We start from the raw sequence: 21,564 nt of genomic DNA, 5'->3' as shown, positions 1-21,564 counted from the left end.
ACCTTGTATTTATAATTTCATTTATAAGACATAAAAGTAGCCATAACAGATGCAGAACACTGTAGAATGAAAATATTACGATATCTACATACAGCTTTATTATGTATAAGGCTGCTTTGTATTCTGACTTCGCCAGTAGGCCATGCACTTTGTGCCTTTCTCGTGGCTGGTCTGCGATGCACAATATGAAGGGACGTCATTTGCCCTCTCTGTAATGTTTCAGTCTAGTTAGTGCTTTGTGTTGCTTCGCCTTGTGAGTTTGTCTGTGGCCGTGTAGTTTCAGTGACCGTTTATTTGTTGTTGAGTGTTCTGACATTTTGTGACGCACGTGGGAGTTACTTTACGTCCATAGACATAATTTTTTTTTAAATTTGAAGAATAATCGAGGGACAGAGGTGTGTTAGAAATTTTTCGTGTAAAAGGCATCGATTGTGTGGAGAATATTATAGGCCTATTAGTAAGTGCTGTATGACGATAACAATTGATCTTGAAATAACAAAAAATGCTCACTGTTAGTAAAAATGGGGCATTTATTCAGAGAACACCTTTTTTCTACTCAGAGGTAACTGCATAGTATTTCGAGTATATTTTGAGTTTTCAATCCTTAGTGTAATTTGTATTTCGCGCAAATGATGGAAAGATAGTTAACATTTTATTAATCTTTAATCCTCCGGACCCTTTACATCCGGAGGTTACATTTGCTGTTTAGTATATGTTTTTAACAAACTTGACATTCGGACCTTTTACATCCGAGTATTTTAGAAATGCGCCAGATAATTTATTTCTGGTGGCATTTGTTTTATTATTTTATTGTTTCTTTTTAAATACTAGCTAGGGTCTGAGAACTGCTCACTTTTATGATTTTTATGCATCACCTTGTTGAAACTGCATTTGTGTACCTCGTTTTAACCGTGAGAACACTTTTTAGTTCTTGGTCAATGTAGAGTATCCATCGCCCACTGAACGCATATTGGTTAATCGAGCGTTGAGCGACTTCCGCCGATTTTGGAATAGACACAGACGCACTTAAGTTAGGTTAGGTTAGGTTAGGTTAGTTTAGGCTTTTATTATCCCGTCAAGATGAAGGTGAAAGCGATTGAGTGTGATTTTTTGTTTTCTATGTTGGCAGTTCAAGCACAGTCTACTATATACAGTCGCGAAGCTTGAGGTGTTTTTTTGCAAATCTCATGATAAAGCGCTCCAAGCGGTTAGCAACTAGAAACAATAGACTGTCCATGGTCGACTTTGGACTGTGTCGTATTTCTATCGAGTGCTAGCTCGTTGCGTATTTCACATTGATGCTTGTGAAATGTTCGTTATTGGTTATAATGAAAATGTTAATGGCTGAAATATAATAATTGGAATAATAATATGGGACAAGGAGGAGACGTTTGTAGTGCTATAAATTGTAGCAACAGTAAGAGAAAGAGGCCAGAGTTATCCTTTTTCCGATTTCCGAAAGATTCTGAAAGGTTCCTGGGTTTCCACAAGAATGCTGTGCAGAAACAAAACTGTTAATTTGAAGTTCTTTGTGACTGTTAGAATACATTATATCCCTAAATTTCACAATGAAATGTTTCAGTCTAACCGAAAGGACATTAGATACCAGTTAAAGTTCTGTCACTTAGGCTGCTAAATTTCCAGACAAATAAAGGTTAGTTCTACTTTTTTTTTCAGAGGATATATTTTTAATTGTAGCTATTAATTTTGTTATTATTTTTATGTGTTATTTTACTAAAGACGTAGAAAAATTAAGTTTGTTTTAATGAAATTTATTGATCACGTTTTATATTCAATTCTGGTGGGATTATTATTGCTTAGGCCTACTTTTTTCTTCAAAGGATATGTTTTTAATTATAGCTGTTAATTTTGTTGTTATTTTTATTTGTTGCTTTACTAGAGACGTAGAAAAAGTCTGTTACAATAAAATTTATTGATCACGTTTTATTTCCAATTCTGGTGTGATTATTATTGCTTAACCTCATCCCACTTTGTTAACTACGTAAGCCTACACTACAAGTACCGGTACACGTAAGTTACTCCATTAATTCATATTTCCATTATTATTGTTGTAAAGAGAAATGCAAATTAATATTTATTGGTTTCATAGTTAATTATCGCTATAATATTGAATGAGTGAAGCTATTATAGTAAATTTCAGTTCGTTTTGCACAAACAAAAATTATATTAACTTATTTCTTGTAGGTATCTTCGAGTTTATGGTGGAATTTAATATACTTCATTAAAATAATAAATTAACTTTATGCATTTAATGTTTCAATAATGGAAGGAAGGTGTTAATTTTTCCAAAAGAACACGACAACGAAAGTGTAACATATTTTGTCGGCTGCTGGGAGAGAGATCTGCGATGATGAGGCGATAGTAGCGATCCTAGTGGTGGGCAACTACCTATGTTTGCATTTTTACTACATATTGAGCTTCGCGACTGTATATAGTAGACTGTGGTTCAAGTGTGTCGGTGTGTATTCCAAAATCGGCGGAAGTCGCTCAACGCTCGTTTCAACCGAATATTTCACAATTTTATCACTGCCAATGTTGCGCTATAAACCAATCTTCGCAAATCTAATGTAAAAGACTGCTACACAAGCAACAAGTTATACTAAATGTTTAGGATTAGTGTAAAACTGGCCTATGTCTCCTATATAAGTAACATTCACCGTACATTTATGTCGTTTTTGTTTTAACATTATTAAGTAAATAGTTTTAATATACGGATGCTGTGATTGAAATGACGTAAGTGGTATAGTTTTTTATCCTTAGACTACACTGTTAATAGGGGCTATGACAAGGAGTTCTTCAGATTCGACGTCGATCATAGAATTGTTTAAATTGTGCACCGATGTAAGTGTTTATTTAGCAGAGTTGATGTAGAACCCCTGCTATTCTGATAATCGAGACCGTCTGCAACATTTCCTCAAGGCGACCGGCTTGTTATATCGGCCGTTGCATAATTACAACTTAAGTTAAAAAGATATATCTTCGATCTTGCTACTTTTCACACACGGATCTGTTGTCTGATTTGTGCTGCGTTATTTAACGATGAAATGAAACTGAGAGATAGTATAACTGTACTAATAGACATATATCAAGGCATAATAAATAAGCGAGTTTTCGTGAGGTCGAGGATCAGTGACGGGTTAGGTTTGATTTGTTCAGGGCTTCGGTACGCCTCGCACATCCGTTTTTTTTTTATAAGTAGGTAGATCAGCGGTGACCAAAACTCGAACTGCAGTGATTACATGCGACAGACAGCCTATGAAGTAAGGAGACGGAGGAAGGTACTTGGCATGAAAACTACAACCAGTGGTGGTTCATCTATTAACATCTTGATCAGTCCCGCGGATAAAAATCTCAAGCTTTGCTGTATCAGTAATGTCACTGCTGTCATCAAGAGCCAGTGAATAAATATAGGATTTTTCTTGCTTCTTTTTAAACCTTCCTCTTGAATATAATGAGGAATTTTCTAAATTTTTCTCTCGATACTTGGTCGAGAAATTCGTAGTTTTTCAAAATTAAAAACTTCTTATAGACAAGTTACAGTATTTAAGCTATTTTAATCATTACTCTTTTGAGAAATTCTGTTCTATTAAAAGGATTTAAAGCACAAGATATTTCAAACCCCATTAGGTAGCCGACTTCCTTACATTTATTTATGTCATTTTCTCTTCCTAGCTATGATTTAAGACATGTCAATTCCTGGCGTTTAACAGTTCGTTGGCAAATAATATGGAATCAGTTTTTCTACAATACTATTATTAAATAAATAACTAATAAATAGCTACCCTCATCTAAAGATTAAGAAGATTAAAATTGAGATAAAACCTAATAATTTTGTCCTTCTAGGGAGAAGATCTAAAAATATCAATATTAATGCACATACAAAAGAATAATTATAGAAACACATACTTAGTAGTATATGTAATAATAATAATAATAATTATTATTATTATTCAGCGTGGCAATTAATGTTTCTATATACTCCTAAGTGAACCGTTGAGCAAAGTAAACATGTTACATTTTGTCCGACAGAACAACAAAAAAGTTCTCCTTCTCATTCTTTACGAAACCACCTCTTCTCACTGCTTGTAGAACTAGAGTTTGTAGAGCGACATGATACCGCCACTGCTTGCCTTCAGTACGTGAATGAAACACACAGCAATGTACAGGAAACTCCTCGTACCCGTTTGAATGTTTGTGATTACACGATGTAATCACGACACCTGCTTTGGTCACCGCTGCGGTAGATAGCGAGTTTTCGTGTCGTCGAAGATCACACATAGGATAAGTTTGATTTGTTAAAGATTTTGGCATGCCCTGCATATAGGCCTATGCTTTTTAATACGAAACGGGTTTTTTGTAAGGTGTGGAGTCGATGACAGCTTAGATTTTGTTTGTTTAGGCTTTGGGTATTCCTTGATTTACTTATTTATTTATTTTTTTTTTAATCTTAGGTTAGGTTAGTGTAGTATTGAGTAAATTAATTTAGTTCAACTTGTATTATATCACCTCTACATGCTTAAAATATGTGCATTAGAACTTCATTTTTACGTTCTTCAACGTTTTGTGACATTGGTCAGACTAAGAGTAGCACACATTCTATCTCTTTTTGTACGGTCATTTGCTTAAAAAATAAATGTGTCCACATGGTTTTCATTATGTGAAAATAGTCGTAATTAATGATTTTAAGAAAGAAAATAGTAAAAAAAGGTGTTTTCCAGAAATTTTCCAAAATGGGAAAAAGTGATCATGAAAACATGCCCACAGAAAACGTCGAGCCCTAAAAGCAAAAGCTGGTGACAAGAGGTCACTGTAGTAGAGGTATTTAAACAGCAACAAGTTCAGACTCTATAACATATTGGAGGTTCGACGGGGTGGTTTGGCTACTGCAAGAAACTGCACGTGCCATCACAGTTTAGTATATAAGTTACAGTTACGAAGCTTGGGATGATGTTTTGCATTTCTCGCGATAGTTGCTAGCCGCTTGGAGCGCTGTGAGTACTAGGAACAATAGACAATGCCACTGCCATAGTGATCTAATACAGGCCATAAGGCAGATCATGTGACTCGCTTAACCATATCACGAAGGACGGCGTTTCAACCATATAAATTAGTTGGAATGCATAAAGAGTAACATAATTATATTTCTCTAAAACGTAGTGTAATTGCATTAATAAAATTTAGAACAATGATTATGAGACACTTCAGATATAATTCACTTGCGAGTTAAGGTGTAATATTACTCTTGGTATGAAAATTACGTTGTTCGTATGTGTAATATCTGCCTTTATTTCGATTAAATATTGCGAAATTCTTTTACATTCATTTATGCACGATTCAATAATTTTCAGTTGCACCGCACGGATATTTAGATATGTTGTAATTATAGGTTATGTTTACTGTACCAGTAGTTCGATATTCGCATTTATACATTATAATTAAGTGTAATGTCATGTATGACACCCCGCACATCCAGTTTGTATTTTAATACTAGTCTACAATTGAGTACTGAATTGAATTGCTTATTTCTAAAAGGGGACAAGCCCTATTTTTTAGGAAAAAGAAAAAAACATGGCAACTCCCTTGATAGCAATAAACGCACATTTCAAGACCCCTCTCTACACGCGAGAAAGTGCTGTAGACGTCCTAGTTTAGCACCAATCGATGTGTTTATTATCGAACAATCTGAAACCAACGAAAACAGTATTTTTCATTTTTGCGGAGTTATCCCCTTTTAGTAATAAGCGATTCAATTATTGTATTGATCTACTATCTAAGAGACGAAGTAACACAATCGTACGTACACTAATTTCATATGAGTGGTATGGTAAATTTTCTATCTACAATTAAGGAAGGTAGATGTGCTAAATTAAAATCACGATATAAATTCTTTTTTATTAAACCTCAAAATAGCTTGCATTCGAAACTTAAAATGTTGATGCGAAGAGATTATGTTAACATGTAAAATTCTCTTCACAACACAGTTTTGTAATTATTTCTACAACATAGGCTAAATGTTATGTTTTATTTAACGACGCTCGCAACTGCAGAGTTTATATCAGCGTCGCCGGATGTGCCGGAATTTTGTCCCGCAGGAGTTCTTTTACATGCCAGTAAATCTACTGACATGAGCCTGTCGCATTTAAGCACACTTAAATGCCATCGACCTGGCCCGGGATCGAACCCGCAACCTTGGGCATAGAAGGCCAGCGCTATACCAACTCGCCAACCAGGTCGACTAACATAGGCTATTATGCAACAAGAAGTAAACGGAACTTATGGATACATTACACTAAATAAAACTTAGCAATGATACGCAATAAAATTATAACATAATATTTCACTGAGCTCCATACACTGAAATAGAAAACCCGAACATACATTACGGCTTGGTCTAGACCGAAAAGGACTGTGCCGTATTTCGCATTGTTGTGAAAAGTTGTGTATACTGTGAAATTTTCGTTATCGGTTGTAATAACTGTAAATGGCTAAAATACAATAATTTGAATAATAATATGGGATAAGGAGACGTTTGTAGTACTATAAATTGTAAGAAAAAGAGGTCAGAGTTATCCTTCTTTCGAAAGATCCAGGAAGATGAGTTTATAAAATATAATATATACTTTATGAAAATAATATATAAATCTTATGTATTTCATATTTCAATTGTGGAAGGAAGGTGTTAATTTTTTTCAAAAGAACACCATATCGAAAGTATAATACATTTTGTGCGAGATCGTGCGTATTTGCTTGGTTTCCGCACAAAACCAACCCGCGGAAATTCTAAAATTCCACAATCAGTATTCCCAACCGAACAAACATAACAATTTCCCTCTTGTTACCGCTTAAGTGACATATTGATTTTATTGCTTTAGGCTTTTAACATATTATTTTTAGAGACGTTCAGTATACTAATAATTATAAATTGGAAACTTACCACTGCAATTTCACCTAAATTGCACTGTTAATTATTGTTTTTAAATATTTGCAAAAATTAAGTAAACTCTACAACTCCACTAAAGTTACTGCATTTCGTGATGCATGTAACATTAAGGAAACCGTTTGTTTTAAGTTCGCATTTATAGACTGGGAAAAAAAAGACAGACGTATATCACGGCCTGCTGGAGTATAGTCAACACAGAAAACATTTTAAAGCAACAATGTTGAAGATAGATATTTTTGTTTTCCAAAATTGCCGTCATTGAACAGAAACCAAGATGGAGTTTTCATTGTAACTAATTAGAAATTCCTCTTTCAGGTATGTAATAAACGATATTGGCACAAAATAATGTACGATACACGAGCGGTATGTTTTCTTTCAATTCTCGGAAATTAAAAAAGCTCAACTACGTTTCGCTTTTTCAAACTTTTCCTCGAACATGAAAACTTCAACATACCGCTCTTGTAACGCATATTACTATTATCGTCTGCTAGGGAAAGGGTCTGTGATGAGGCGATACTAGCGATCCTAGTGGTTAGCAACTATCTATGGATGCATATTTTTTAAGTATTGTGCTTCGTGACTATATAAACTAGACTGTGGTGACGTGGAGTCATATTCGTTGAGGCAGTATCCACGGTATCAGCAAGGAATTGATTGCGTCACTTACACAGTGTGGATAAGCTACAGGCTCTCCAAACGAAGTACTCTTCTGTTCTCATTCTTTCTTAACTTAGACCTACACTTCTTTACTGCAATACTGCTAAATGTCTAATTTGTGAAGAAACAATCGTTCTATTTTGTACCGAAATGAAAATTGCTCTATTGTTCCGAGGAACCGCACAATTAGATGTGTCGAAACTTTACGCAGCGGATGCCAATCTTATTTAAGTACAAGTATTGCATTTCCTATTACAGTGTTGTAAAATATTTGTACTGAATATGCCGATTTGACTGATAAATGTGTGTCCATTTATAATTGTGCCGAAGTGACAGACAGCTGCGGGTTTATTGTCCCAAGGATTTATCATCTCTTATAAAGGAATTTTCTTACTCTTACGTTAGCAATAAAAGGAGGAAATTGAAGGAAAAGAGTCTCAATATAGCACTAAAATATTTTCATATTCACATTAGGGTTATCTATAACACGCGAAAATAAAGTTTTTTTTTTTTTTTTTTTTTTTTTTTTACGAAAAAGTAGGAAAATTGTCTAATTTTCAGAGGCAAAGTATTTTCAAATGTAAAGAATTCATGTAGGATCTCAGTTGTTTTAAAACTCAATAGAGAATAGGTAAACATTGGAAAGAACACATCGGTGTAGTTAACCTAAAAGTGTTAATTTAAAACATGAGATAAAGAGGTAGAACACTTCAAAATGAACGCGAAGTACACATTTCACTTCAGTTAGTATGTGCAAGACATACCAAAAACCTGAACTAAAATAACTTGGCACAGATTCGTACATGCAAGGAATACCGAAAGCCTAAAATAAACTAACCTAACCTAACCTAGCACAGATTCATATACGGAAGACATACGGACAGCCTAAACTAACTTAACGTAACCTAACCTAACACAGATTCATATATGCAAGGCATACAGACAGCCTGAACTAACCTAACCTAATCTAATCTAATCTAACCTAACCTGTTACAGTAGAATTTATAAAAATGCTAGTTGGAAGTTTCAGTATCGCGTGCTTTTAAATTCCAATTTTCGTAAATAGAATAATAATATTAAATTTAATTCAGAAGGCAAATGCGCCTACAGTATGAGCTACAACTATGTGAAAAAGAAACTTTTCGATTAGAGCAGGGACGGGAAACCACCACTCTCAGAGAGCTTAGCTTCTCCCGCTACAGTTGCTGTTGTACGTAGACAGACTGCTCTGTTTACTATACGAGTTTCTCACCCCAGGATTAGAGGCATACAGTAATTCTACTCATAATTATTCGAAGACAATGATTTCTGGAGAGATTTTGTTTTCATTAGTCATTTTGTTTTACGTAATTTTTTTGAAAAAGAAAAAGAATTGACTTTCAGATACTCAGAAAGGCGAAAATCTTGTAACTTTCAGACATGTTCACAACAATGTACGTGACTGGCTAAGATGAAAACACTGTCGGAAATGACCTTTTCAAGACCAATCGAGTACTGAACGTAATACGTACCTATACTACTTTCTTCATAAAAATACACAGGGTGTAAGGGGCATAAGTGCCGTCCTTTTCACAGTCGAAGGTGACGGTCTACAGGATCAAAAGTGTCCATACAACATAGGGTCAAAACTTGATAGTTTTCCCACAAAAAATATTTCTTTTCTCATTTCATTTCCGTCACACTGCTCATATCATTAGTAAAATTGCTAAAACAATTACATCAGTAGGCATATCTAGCAAAGATTTAATATTAATTTAAATAAATATTTGTTTGTTCTATTACGTTATTTGTAAAATTAAATAAAAATGCATGCTTAAATTTGTAAATATTCTGGCGTGAGAGACGTGGCAACGTGTTCAGCAGGCAGTACTCTGCACAGACGTACGTACGAGTCATGAGTTCAAGCTCCCTGTCCATAGGTCTATTGCAGAGCGGATGGCAGTTCATTACAGGGTATTCGATAAATAACTTACAATGTCATTTACAATTTAGGAATATATGTTTTTAATTTATGGAGAAATTCGTCATAATTAAGTGAGACAAGAAGAATGTACCGTCAACGTTTTCTTCAAAGAAGGTTACCTAATCGACGAACTTCTGTAGCAGTTTCTCAACAATTTTTAGAAACTTGGAGTCTCTGACACCGTTTCGAAAATCACACAACCAGAAATTTGTTTAAAAATGATACTGCTTTACGGAAGCGGGAGAGATTAAAATTTTGTATTAAAAAAAAAGTTTGTGTGATTTTGTGCAGAAAACCATTATTGTTTATTTTTTTTAAACGTACAATAAAAATGGAGCAATATTGTTACATAAAATGTAAATTAACCATAATGTTCTATTAATGAGATTGAAAGTTTGTATTTGCTGTTCGTTTTATGTAAACAACAGTATTATCATGGTCCGCCCCTGCATTAGAACAGAACATCTGTTTTGTACCGGTATGTCTGTACCCGCTTGAACTGTACTGTATACTTATAAATCCCTTCCTCCCATCCAGCAACGTTGCTAAACGTCTAATATTGTAAACTTTAATAATTAGTTAAATATTGCAGTTAGAAAAAATGTAAGGACATTTTTCTTCTTTATGACATCAATAATAATTTTATTTCATTATAATGACAATTATACCCCTTACACCCTGTATATTTTGTTCTACGAATATCACCAGAGTTAAAGGCGATGGGAGAGACGTGTGGTCGGCATGTTTATTAGTCGACAGGATGTAGAAATGAAATTTAAAAATGGTTGTGATGCGTAGGACACGAATACAAGCGTTTGTAATTAAGCAATACATGTCAGATTATGCGTCGTATTTTATGCCAAGTTTCAACGAAGCACAGAGAAATTGGCAGCATGTAAAAATATGAATGAAACATTTGAAAACGGTAAACACAGGCGCATTGAAAACGAAAATATTAACATGAACGCGAGAACACAAACAAATGACATGAACATAAGATTCGCCTTGTGATATGGGCCTACCCTACGCAGATGTATTTTTATCTCTATAAGCGATGAGCAATGAGTGGCCTCGGTATGCACTACTGGCTACCCTGACAGATATTCGTATTCCTATAGGAATTATTACAGATCGTGCAGAGCGCACAAGATGAACAGCGAATTTTTTTTTCTTTTTTTATTTCTGTTCCTTTCTTTCTTACGTTCTTTCGTATTTCCTTTCTTTCTTTTCTCTTTCTTTCTTTTGTATCTCCTTTCTGTATTTTTTGTATTTTCTTTCTTTCTTTTCTCTTTCTATCTTTTTCGTTCTTTCTTTCTTTTGTATTTCCTTTCCGTCTTTTTTGTATTTTCTTTCTTTCTTTCTTTCTTTCTTTCTTTCTTTCTTTCTTTCGTATTTCCTTTGTCTTTTTCGTATATTCTTTCTTTCTTTCTCTCTTTCTTTCTTTCTTTCTTTCTTTCGTATTTCCTTTGTCTTTTTTGTATTTTCTTTCTTTCTTCTTTCTTTCTTTCTTTTTTGTATTTTCTTTCTTTCTTTTGTATTTCCTTTCTTTCTTTTTGTATTTTCTTTTCTTTCTTTTTTTATTTCCTTTCTGTCTTTTTTGTATTTTCTTTTTTCTATTTCTTTCTTTCTTTTGTATTTCCTTTCTTTTTGTATTTTCTTTTTCTTTCTTTCTTTCCTTCCTTCGCATTTCCTTTCTTTCTTTTGTATTTTCTTCCTTTTTTATTTCTTTAATTGTTTTGTTTATTTTTTCTTTCTTTTGCATGTTTTTCTTTCTTTTGTATTCTCTTTCTTGCTTTCTTTCTTTTGTATTTTCTTTCTTGCTTTCTTTCTCTGGTATTTGCTTTCTTTCTTTCTTTCTTTCTTTCGTATTTTCTTTCTTTATTTTGTATTTTATTCCTTACCTTCTTTCTTTCTTTTCTGTTTTCTTTCCTTTTTCTTTCTTACTTTATTTCTTTTTTCTTTCTTTCAGTCATTTGTATTTTCTTTTTTCTTTCTTTCTTTTGAATGTTTTTCTTTATTTCGTATTTTCTTTCTTTCATTTGTATTTTTTTCCATTCTATCTTTTGAATTTTCTTTCTTTCTTCATTAGTTTCTTTCTTTCGTTCTTTTGTGTATGTGTGTGTGTATATGTATGTATGTATGTATGTATGTATGTATGTATTATTTATTTATTTGAATTGGCATCTACTTTGTAGTTGGAGTAGATCGTTACTTTTTAAAAGTGATATAGAAATGACTGAAGTTGTTTCTAGCTAGTGTCTCAGTTAATCGTATGACTGACGTTTGTTGGAGTCAGGGTTGGGCGATTGAATTAGCTGTACATATTTTACACGTAATTGGCATGTAACTATGTAACATACGTGATGTAGAAAACAGTTTTATACATCACGATGTAATAAACTAAAAAACTATTGTTTTTACAAATTAAACGCCAAAGTTCGGGTTGCGATTGGTTAGCGTGGGCGAAGGAGAGGATGTTTATGGATTATAAAGAGTCTGTATCACATGTTTTTTTTATTTGAAGACAAGGACGAAAGATAGTGTATTATAAATGTTATGCACTCTTTGAAATCAGAGCGTGAAATGACTTGTACGACAACCGCGTTTACGTCCACATTCCATACCGATATTCCCACACGCAGGACTGACTTGGACGACTGTAGTTCTGTAAGCTTCTATTTATTGTTCTCAGAATGAAGGTAGGACATTATCATTTTCGCGCGGAGCGTGTAATTCTATATAAAATAGCTCCAATTCTATTATGTTAATATGAAAAGAAGAAGGATTATGTAAAATATAAAATAGAGGAAGATGAAGGTTGTTAGAGATATTTTTGCGTATTTCATAATTATGACCTTAATTTAAGACTTCCCCGGAAAAAGAATATAACAAAATTAATGAAATACCGTATGTGACTTAAGCGGAAAAAAAGGAATTTTGAAGCATTCATGAAGTAATCTAATGCGTATATTATTATGTAGGCTATAATGGAATCAATGAGAAATTGAATGTACTTCTGAATATGAACGACAATAGGAAAGTCTGAACAAAGTTTGACACAGATTTCAGACTATATATGGAACAGAGACAAAGAATCTTGTACGTATATGCACCAGCCACGCGTGGGAGAACAAAAGCAGGACTCCACATCGAACGAGGACAGAATGGAGACAACTTTGGCACTGTCATTACATTACAGTAGATTCGACTTTAATTTTAGAACTTAGTTGTTAGATTCATGGTTTTTAAAAAGGAATATGACTCTGTTAAGAGAGAAGTTTTGTATGATATTCTTATTGAATTTGGTATTCCCAAGAAATTAGTTCGATTAATTAAAATCTGTCTCATTGTCAGTGAAACGTACAGCAGAGTTCGTATAGGCCAGTTTCCATCTGATGCTTTTCCAATTCACTGCGGGCTAAAAAAACGAGATGCTCTATCACCTCTACTTTTTAACTTCGCTCTAAAAAATGCCATTAGGAAAGTCCAGGATAACAGACAGGGTTTGGAATTGAACGGGCTACGTCAGCTTCTTGTCTATGCAGATGACGTGAATATGTTAGGAGAAAATCCACAAACGATTAGGGAAAACACGGGAATTTTAGTTGAAGCAAGTAAAGAGATAGTTTTAGATGTAAATCTCGAAAAGACAAAGTATATGATTGTGTCTCGTGACCAGAATATTGTACGAAATAGAAATATAAAAACTGGAAATTTATACTTCGAAGAGGTGGAAAAATTCAAATACTTTGAAGCAACAATAACAAATATCAATGACAATCGGGAGGAAATTAAACGCAGAATAAATATGGGAAATGTCTGTTATTATTCAGTTGAGAAACTTTTGTCATCTAGTCTGCTGTCAAAAAATCTGAAAGTTAGAATTTATACAACAGTTATATTACCGGTTGTTCTGTATGGTTGTGAAACTTCCACTCTCACTTTGAGAGAGGAACAGCGATTAAGGGTGTTTGAAAATAAGGTTCTTAGGAAAATATTTGGGGCTAAGAGGGATGAAGTTACAGGAGAATGAAGAAAGTTATACAACATAGAACTGCACACATTGTATTCTTAACCTGACATAATTGGGAACATTAAATCCAGACGTGTGAGATGGGAAGGGCGTGTAGCACATGCATGTCTAAGAAATGCCAGAAATGCATGTAGAGTGATAGTTGAAAGGCCGGAGGGAAAAAGACCTTTGGGGAGGCCGAGACGTAAATGGGAGGATAATGTAAAAATGCATTTGAGGGAGGTGTGATATGATAATGGAGACTGGAGTAAACTTGCTCAGGATAGGGACCAATGGCGGGCTTATGTGAGGGCGGCAATGAACCTCCGGGTTCCTCAAAAGCAATAAGTAAGTAAGTTGTTGGATTGTTTCTCGCTACAATTAGTTCCTTCTGTTTCATTCACTACCGCAAAATAGTGTGGTTGAGGGTTAGAAAAATTCCGTCGGACGTAGAACATTTTCTTTCTTTTCTTTATTTGAGACTCTTTCACACTCTCACAATGGAGGCCTATCTGACCGTATGGTCAGCACAATGGAGGGCTACCCCGAAGAAGCCACGGCACAAGTACGAGACAAGGGATAATTATGCAGTCACGTGGAATGGAAATAAATCTCCGCAAACGCCGGGAATCGAACCACGGTCAATTTGTTTGGAAAACGCTCTGCAGACAGCTATGGAATGCAGCTGATAATAAGAGTATTACCTGCGCGTCTGACAAATTCTAGGACCTTACTTATTAGTAACCAAGCATATAAGCTGTTGTCAACATACAGAGAAAGCTATATTGCAAAAATTAATTTCGGTTAGACTACCTCTGTGGCCTGGTGGCAGCATCATAGCTTCCAGATCTGAAGGTTTCCGATTCGATTCCCGGAGAATTGAATAAAAGTTCCCTGAATGTCTAGAATCTGGAAATTTGTATGAATTTGAGTGTGATTGCGAGTGTGCAGAATTTTTAATTAACCAATCTCCAAAATATAAAAAATACAATGTTGTATTGACTATTAGGACTGTCGCTGGATAGTAACCTGAATAGAAGGCTCAACGTTACATTCTTGATATCAATCAGTACCAGAAAAGCACTAAGAGATGTTAGAGAGTTAACAATGAGTTAAAAAGATAATTCCTGAGTAATTTGTAATTGCTGAACACAAACTGTGTTTACAAAGAAACTGTATTATACTGCACTACGGTATTATTACTATTACAGTGGACTCTCCTAAGTTCGACAGGACAGAACTGAAAGTTCTGACCAATAAGGTTAGTGGGTGTGGCAGGTGAAATGAATACAAATTCTTATTGGTTATCCATCAACGAATACAGTACTGTACTTGCATTTCCTGCCCGCCCAGAGACTTGTGTATGCGCTTCTAGTACCACAGTGGGTTTCGACAGTTCCGTCTCACAAGCGGCACAATTCTCAAATAGAAAAAGAAGAGTTCATTAATTTAAAATCAGTGATCAATATGGATGTCCTAATCAATAAAATATTCTGTTTTCCTTTAACAAAAGTATCACTACAAGACAAGGACCAATTTCCATTCAAATGGCAAACCTATTTCATAGTGCTCGTATGGGGGCGTGTCTAATTCTCCTACGTAAGCAGTCGAACTATAGGATGTCGAACTTGATTTGTGTCGAACTTAAGAACTTCCACTGTATTTATTATGGTCTCGAAACTAGGTTAAAATAATATCGTCGGTTTACAAGCAAAATACATTAAATAAAAAATATTACTTCTAAGAAAAAGGCGTACATAATGTACATAACGTACGTGTATAAACTTGGAATTGCAAAGTAAAATACACATAAAAAGCAAATTACTAAAAATAATATTTTGAAGATTCATTTTTGTCCAGAACTTACTTTCAGACGCCTTTTTCTCAGAAGTAATATTATTGACTTACGTGCTTTGCATGTAAAACAACGATAATTATATAACACATTGTTAAAATTATATATAGGTTATAACACATAGGACGAAGACCGAGTCCACACCTGTGGAGTAACGGTCAGCGCGTCTGGCCGCGAAACCAGGTGGCCCGGGTTCGAATCCCGGTCGGGACAAGTTACCTGGTTGAGGTTTTTTCCGGGGTTTTCCCTCAACACAATACGAGCAAATGCTGGGTAACTTTCGGTGCTGGACCCCGGACTCATTTCACTGGCATTATCACCTTCATTTCATTCAGACGCTAAATAACGTAGATGTTGATACAGCGTCGTAAAATGACCAAATAAAATAAAAAAAAAAATAAACGAAGACCGTGGTTATAGGAAGAAAACTAAAGCACAGCTCCTCGGCTGACTCCTCCCTCTGGCACTATAAATTAAGAAGCTGGGTACCTTTAGATATTATTTAACCCTGAAGATGAGGAAGATGAACATCCTCGAAACGTCGGTGGATCACCAACTTATGACCTGGCTGGAAGCCCGAGAAAAAATTTTGAGTTATCACGTCGCCAGAAAAGCTTCAGTAATTAAAAATATATATTCTGAGATTAAGAAATTAATATCTTTTACCATAACTGTCAGTAAAGAATTGTTTAAGCTAAGAAATGTTCTTCCTACGTCACAAGACGTTACACTGACACAATTATAATAACAAAAATCAATACAGAAATTAACAATATTTACATTTTGCACAATTTATACAAAATACAGATCAAAATGAAATACAACATAACATAGACTGAAAAATTAAAATAATATTAACACGAAAGTCTGAATGAAAATGCAACTTACTCAGTATTAGAATCAGATCACAATGTAGTCGTAACTTGGTCTTTTACATATACCTACAACATTGACGATGGAGCGCCTGTATTGCACTATGGTTCATAATCTATTCGTACTGCTTGCAATTATTCTACCTTGCTTATGCATCTACGTGACATAATAGATGTACCAGAATAAACTACTCGATCCACTGTACGTTTGGGAACAAAAATACGCTACCTGATTACGAAATACAGACCTCATGACAGAAGAAATCGAGGGTGCCCTCTGAAGAGACTTCTGGATGACTGAGGCCGGAACGGGATAAACGGCTCAATTCCATGATGTTTCTTTTTCCACCGAATATTACAACTATTTGGTATAACGAAACCTGCTGCTGTTCAAAATATATTCTTTTCAGTAATGCGTTCGTCTTATCTGAGTATGTAGTTTAAGATGGGAAACTAAATAGTGGCTTTGGTGCACAGCTGTCTAGTTAGGATATCCAGATCAGAGCTTCGGGATTCCGATTGCGTAGTCACAATTAATATAATGACTGATGATTGCATAGGCTATTGCTGCTTTACTTCAGTTCAAGACCAACCCTGTCTCGAAGACTCCCCTGGTGCACTTCAAATTATCATTCATTCAATTGCTGTGATTTGTCATATGTATACATAATTCGTTTTTGTGGTCTGAATATTTTATATGTAACATTTGACTTCTACTGATGGTCAGACAAGGAACTATAATGAGGAGTGATGTCTAATGAAATGCGTTACAAAGTGATCAACGAACACTGATCAGGAGTTATCATGCCAGCTTCGCTTGAAAGTAAACAGTTTGAGGAATGATAATATTGTATTACGATGATGAAAGCATTGTCTTCAACACAATATTTTAACGGGTGAATGGCTAAATACCGGGTGGACGAAACGAAACGCCGCCAAAGCTGCAGAAAACTAGTCTCCGAAGTGTCACTACTTGCTCCCGGGTTTTTGGCCCTGTTATTCGCGGATTAGATCCCGCGCAAAGTACATAGGAATTAGTTCGCAAGGTCTAATTGAACGATTGACAGAAATATACCAATAATTTATAATTTTTTTACAGTTCTTGTGCTCAGTAATAATGAGTCCGCCAATTTACTCAGACGTGTGCAACAATCGAGAGAATATTTTCTGACTGCTAGATCCTGCGTAACAAAATATTTCTGAAAGCAGTTTTCAGTTTTGTATTGAGTGCCGAGTGTGTATTATCGCCGCGCTCTCATGGTTAACATGCCGGCATCTTACAATAATGTGCGGTGTGCTTTTAAAATATAACTAGTTGCTTGTGCAGCAAATGCTGCAAACTAAGTTCATTAGACGTTCAAATGAAAATTTTTCAGATTTATTTTCAATGAAAAATACCAGACATTTAGAAAGTTATTTGCTTTCATAATAATGAAACATACTCCCTCTGAATGGTTTTTATGTCCAATACTTTTTCTTGAACCTATGTATCCTATGGCTCTTGAGTTTCAACGCGAAAACGCAAGTAACAATGAAAGGGCGATCAGTGGGTTTTGCATGTGGGAGTAAAGCAATAGCTATTTCAGGTCATAGTGGATTGTAAAAGTCAGGTTTGCTATGCTTTGGAACAATAGACATAGCATTTTGGTATAGCTGCTGCATGTAGAGATTGAAATGTAGAGGGTAAAATAATTTTATCCTGCTAAGAGATCTTGCTGAAATGATCGAGAGACTACAAAATTTTGTAGGTCTCTTAGTTTATCAGTAAGTAATACAGTCTTTCCTTAGGAACTGTAATTTTTGCGCTCTCTCCAGCCAGTACTGAAGAGAATGACGCATATAAATATCCACATCACACCTCCATTAGGTATAGGAAAAAAAACCCAACTCCACTTGATTAATAACTATAAAAATATTTGATTTTTAATAACAATATTATCTTAGTAAGTTTTATATATACAGTATATATATATATATATAATAGCCGCCATTCAGTAAATTATAGAAATGAAGATCTAATTTAACACATTCTCTATATCTGCTTACGTAACCCCAAAACGTTTCACTTTCATATCATCAGTATAGCATTAATATGTCTAATTAATGAAAAATAATCACATCATGGCATTAACTATAATGAAATTTCATTGCTAATGGTAATAATGTAATCAAACCACTTCAAGTTTTGTAGATTTCAATATCCAATACACAGCTGTACTCAGAAAATTACACCCGCAGAATCAGACCTGTAAATTAGGTAGTCTTCAATAACAACAATATACCGACTAGTGAAGAAGTTCAAAGTGACAGGATCTGTACAAAATAAGAAGCCTTGTGTGAATAAACGTGTATTAACAGAGGAGAAATTGGACGAAATAGGTTTTCGGTTAGAGTAAAGCCCTTACATATCTTTGCGCCGTTTAGCACAACAAGTAAGGGTGTCTGAAACAAATGTTCAACTCGCCACCAAACTATTAAAGTTAAAACCGTGTAGTGCACCAGCTTTTGGCCCCTGACGACGCAGCTAGGATTCATTTTTGTAATTGGTACCTTCAATCAGTCCATGATGACTTAGTAGACCCCACGTTGGTTTTTTTTCAGTGATGAGGCATGGTTTCGTCTCAGTGGTTATGTAAATAGAACAATATATGTTGGAGCGCTGGGAATCCCCATAACAGCTTAGAATTGTCGCTACATGATGAAAAGATAGGTGTGTGGTGTGCCATATCAGGAAGGAGAATAATAGGCCCTTTCTTTTTTGAGGACACTATTATTCTGAACGTTATGTGCAACTGATTCTGCAGCCTTTCTTCGCGGAGCTCACAGATGAGGAAAAAGAATACGCGTACTTTGTTCAGGACAATGCGATGGCGCATACTGCACATGTTTCAATGCAAGCAATCTCTAATGTTTTCGGCGATCGCGTTGTGAGTCGTGGTTTGTGGCCCCCCAGGTCCCCCGATCTAAATCCTTGTAATTTTTATTTGTGGGGAACATAAAAGAGTGTAGCATACAGAAACAACCCTTGCACCTTGAATGAATTTAAAGAAAATATCCAACAAGAAGTGCGGAACATTAGTGAAAATGAACTTCAAAAAGTGTCAGGAAATGTGCTCAAAAGATGTGAAGCTTATTTGAATGCAGAAGGCCGGCTTTTCCAGTTTTTATGTTTTCATCGTACCGCATATTACTATCCCTTTGGTGGTAAGCTTTTCTTGTTTTTATCGTACCGTATAATATTATCGCGCATCCTATAGCATGCGGGGACCACTAGACTTCCGGTTAAACCAGTCATTACCAACTGGACGAGTTGTGACGTCGGAGCACGCTTTTTCCTCTCGGAGAAGAGGCCAGAGAAATAGTCAGAACCTAGCTCGGAGCTGTGGCGGATCGTGGATTGTCAGAGCTATCAGCTCTGGTTGAATGTAGTATAGGTCTAGTAATGTAGAGAATAAGTAATATACAGGAAGGAAAGTAGATATCGGTTCTTTTGATTATTATGAAACCGTGCTGGCAGCCGTGTTGAAACCAGGCCTACTATACATACTAGTAATACAAAGAAATACAAAAATGAAAATGTATTAGATACAGAACTAGACTTATTATACATAATAGAAAAATACAGTAGTAGTGTAGTAGTAGTAGCCCAATAACAAAAACGTAATAACGATACTAATAATTATATTTACATATTATATACGTTATGCAAGGAATACCATACTTGAACAGAAAATGCCTTTTGCCTCATTTTTTTTTAATTCCCATTCATTTATGAAGCAACTACAAATATGTAGAATCTACATTGTAGACCTACCAGTTCATGCCAAACATAGATTAGGTACACATTTCATTGTACAGTAGGCCTACGTGTATTACCTAATCCTACTATTTCATCATTTAATATGACGTAAAATATGACATTTCATCTGAAATTAACACAATATTTCTCTATATCTCTAAAATTACTCAGTTTCAACTTTACACCAGAAAATATACTGCAAGTTAATTTGGGGAAGGAGAGTACTGCCATTTTTCCGTCATTTGTCTTAAGCACGTTGTAGACAATTGTAGTACTGCATAAACTTATAAACATTAGGACTTACAAACATCGTTAGAGCCACAGTTTTCAGTTCCTTTGGGTATCACATTCCTTTCTTGATACGATCCCGTAAATCCATTTGAATTTTCACAATGTGTGCTAAATCTTTACGGTAGTTAAAAACTTACCACATAAATTTTAATTCGTCACAATTTCCACCCGCAAGCTGAGAATCACGACTGTTTTCTCCTACTTTGTACATGCCGTTTTTTAAGTCGTTTTAATTTCCTCAATCTTTCTTTCCTAGTATTGTGACTGATAAATCAACTTCACTTCCAGCAAAAATAGTTATTTTGGAACACTTTGCACAAATTTCAGGGTTGGTGCAATTACTTGCATTTTCATTTATATCTTCAACCTAGAAAATAAGATATAAAATTATTTGAAGACATGTAGTTCTGATATCTAGGTTATATCAGGTGATTTTCTACATAAGTTTATTGTTTATTGTTAATAAAATAACATTGACAGAAATACAATCTTAGTTCTTCCCTGAAGGAGTAAAAAACTCGTGCTCAGGGAGATATCTAAACACAAAGATAATTTTTTGACACAAACTGGGTCAAGAAAAAAAAATTTAGAGGAATAAATTAAATTTAAAAATACAATTTCAATTTTAACAATTTAAGCCATACAAATACATATACATATTAAATCAATGTAATATTCTTTAAAAATTAAATTCCTAACGCTGCTTTTGAAATTCCTGATACTAAAATTTTCCAAATTTGGGTATTTATCAATTATTTTATTGTATAACCTTGGACCAAAGTAGGTACCATGGCTCAGAGCTGTGCTTGTGAAACACTTTGGTTCCTCTAGTTGTATAAAATCGGATCTTTTAGTTCCATATTTATGATGATACAATTTGAATTTATTACGGTTTTTATGTATGAAGATTAATAAGGCAATATAATAAATCTGTTTAATTTTAAAAATATTAAAATCAGTAAACAAAAGCTCAGATGAGTAATCAATTGGTTTATTAAGGCATATTTTAATGATTCTTTTCTGAATAAGTATTAGTGGAGTGAGATTAGAATTACAAGCATTTCCCCACCCTAAAATTCCATACTGGAATAACTGCATTTAGCTTGGGTTGACACAAAGGGGTTTTAATAAAAGGCCAAGCACCCCAGGACTAT

At 34.7% G+C, this 21,564-nt stretch overlaps 1 long non-coding RNA gene across 1 annotated transcript in view; it reads left to right on the top strand.

The window, feature by feature from the left end:
• The first annotated feature begins 328 nt into the window (after window positions 1-328).
• LOC138712959 (uncharacterized) overlaps window positions 329-21,564 on the top strand; it is a 491,061-nt gene continuing 469,825 nt past the window's right edge. Inside the window, exon 1 of the long non-coding RNA XR_011335772.1 lies at window positions 329-395. This is a non-coding gene — a long non-coding RNA (uncharacterized lncRNA). The remainder of the gene's footprint in view (window positions 396-21,564) is intronic.

This window comes from Periplaneta americana, chromosome 14, assembly GCF_040183065.1.
Source record: "Periplaneta americana isolate PAMFEO1 chromosome 14, P.americana_PAMFEO1_priV1, whole genome shotgun sequence".
Lineage (NCBI taxonomy): Eukaryota > Metazoa > Arthropoda > Insecta > Blattodea > Blattidae > Periplaneta > Periplaneta americana.
This window is presented reverse-complemented; position numbering and strand designations above follow the sequence as displayed.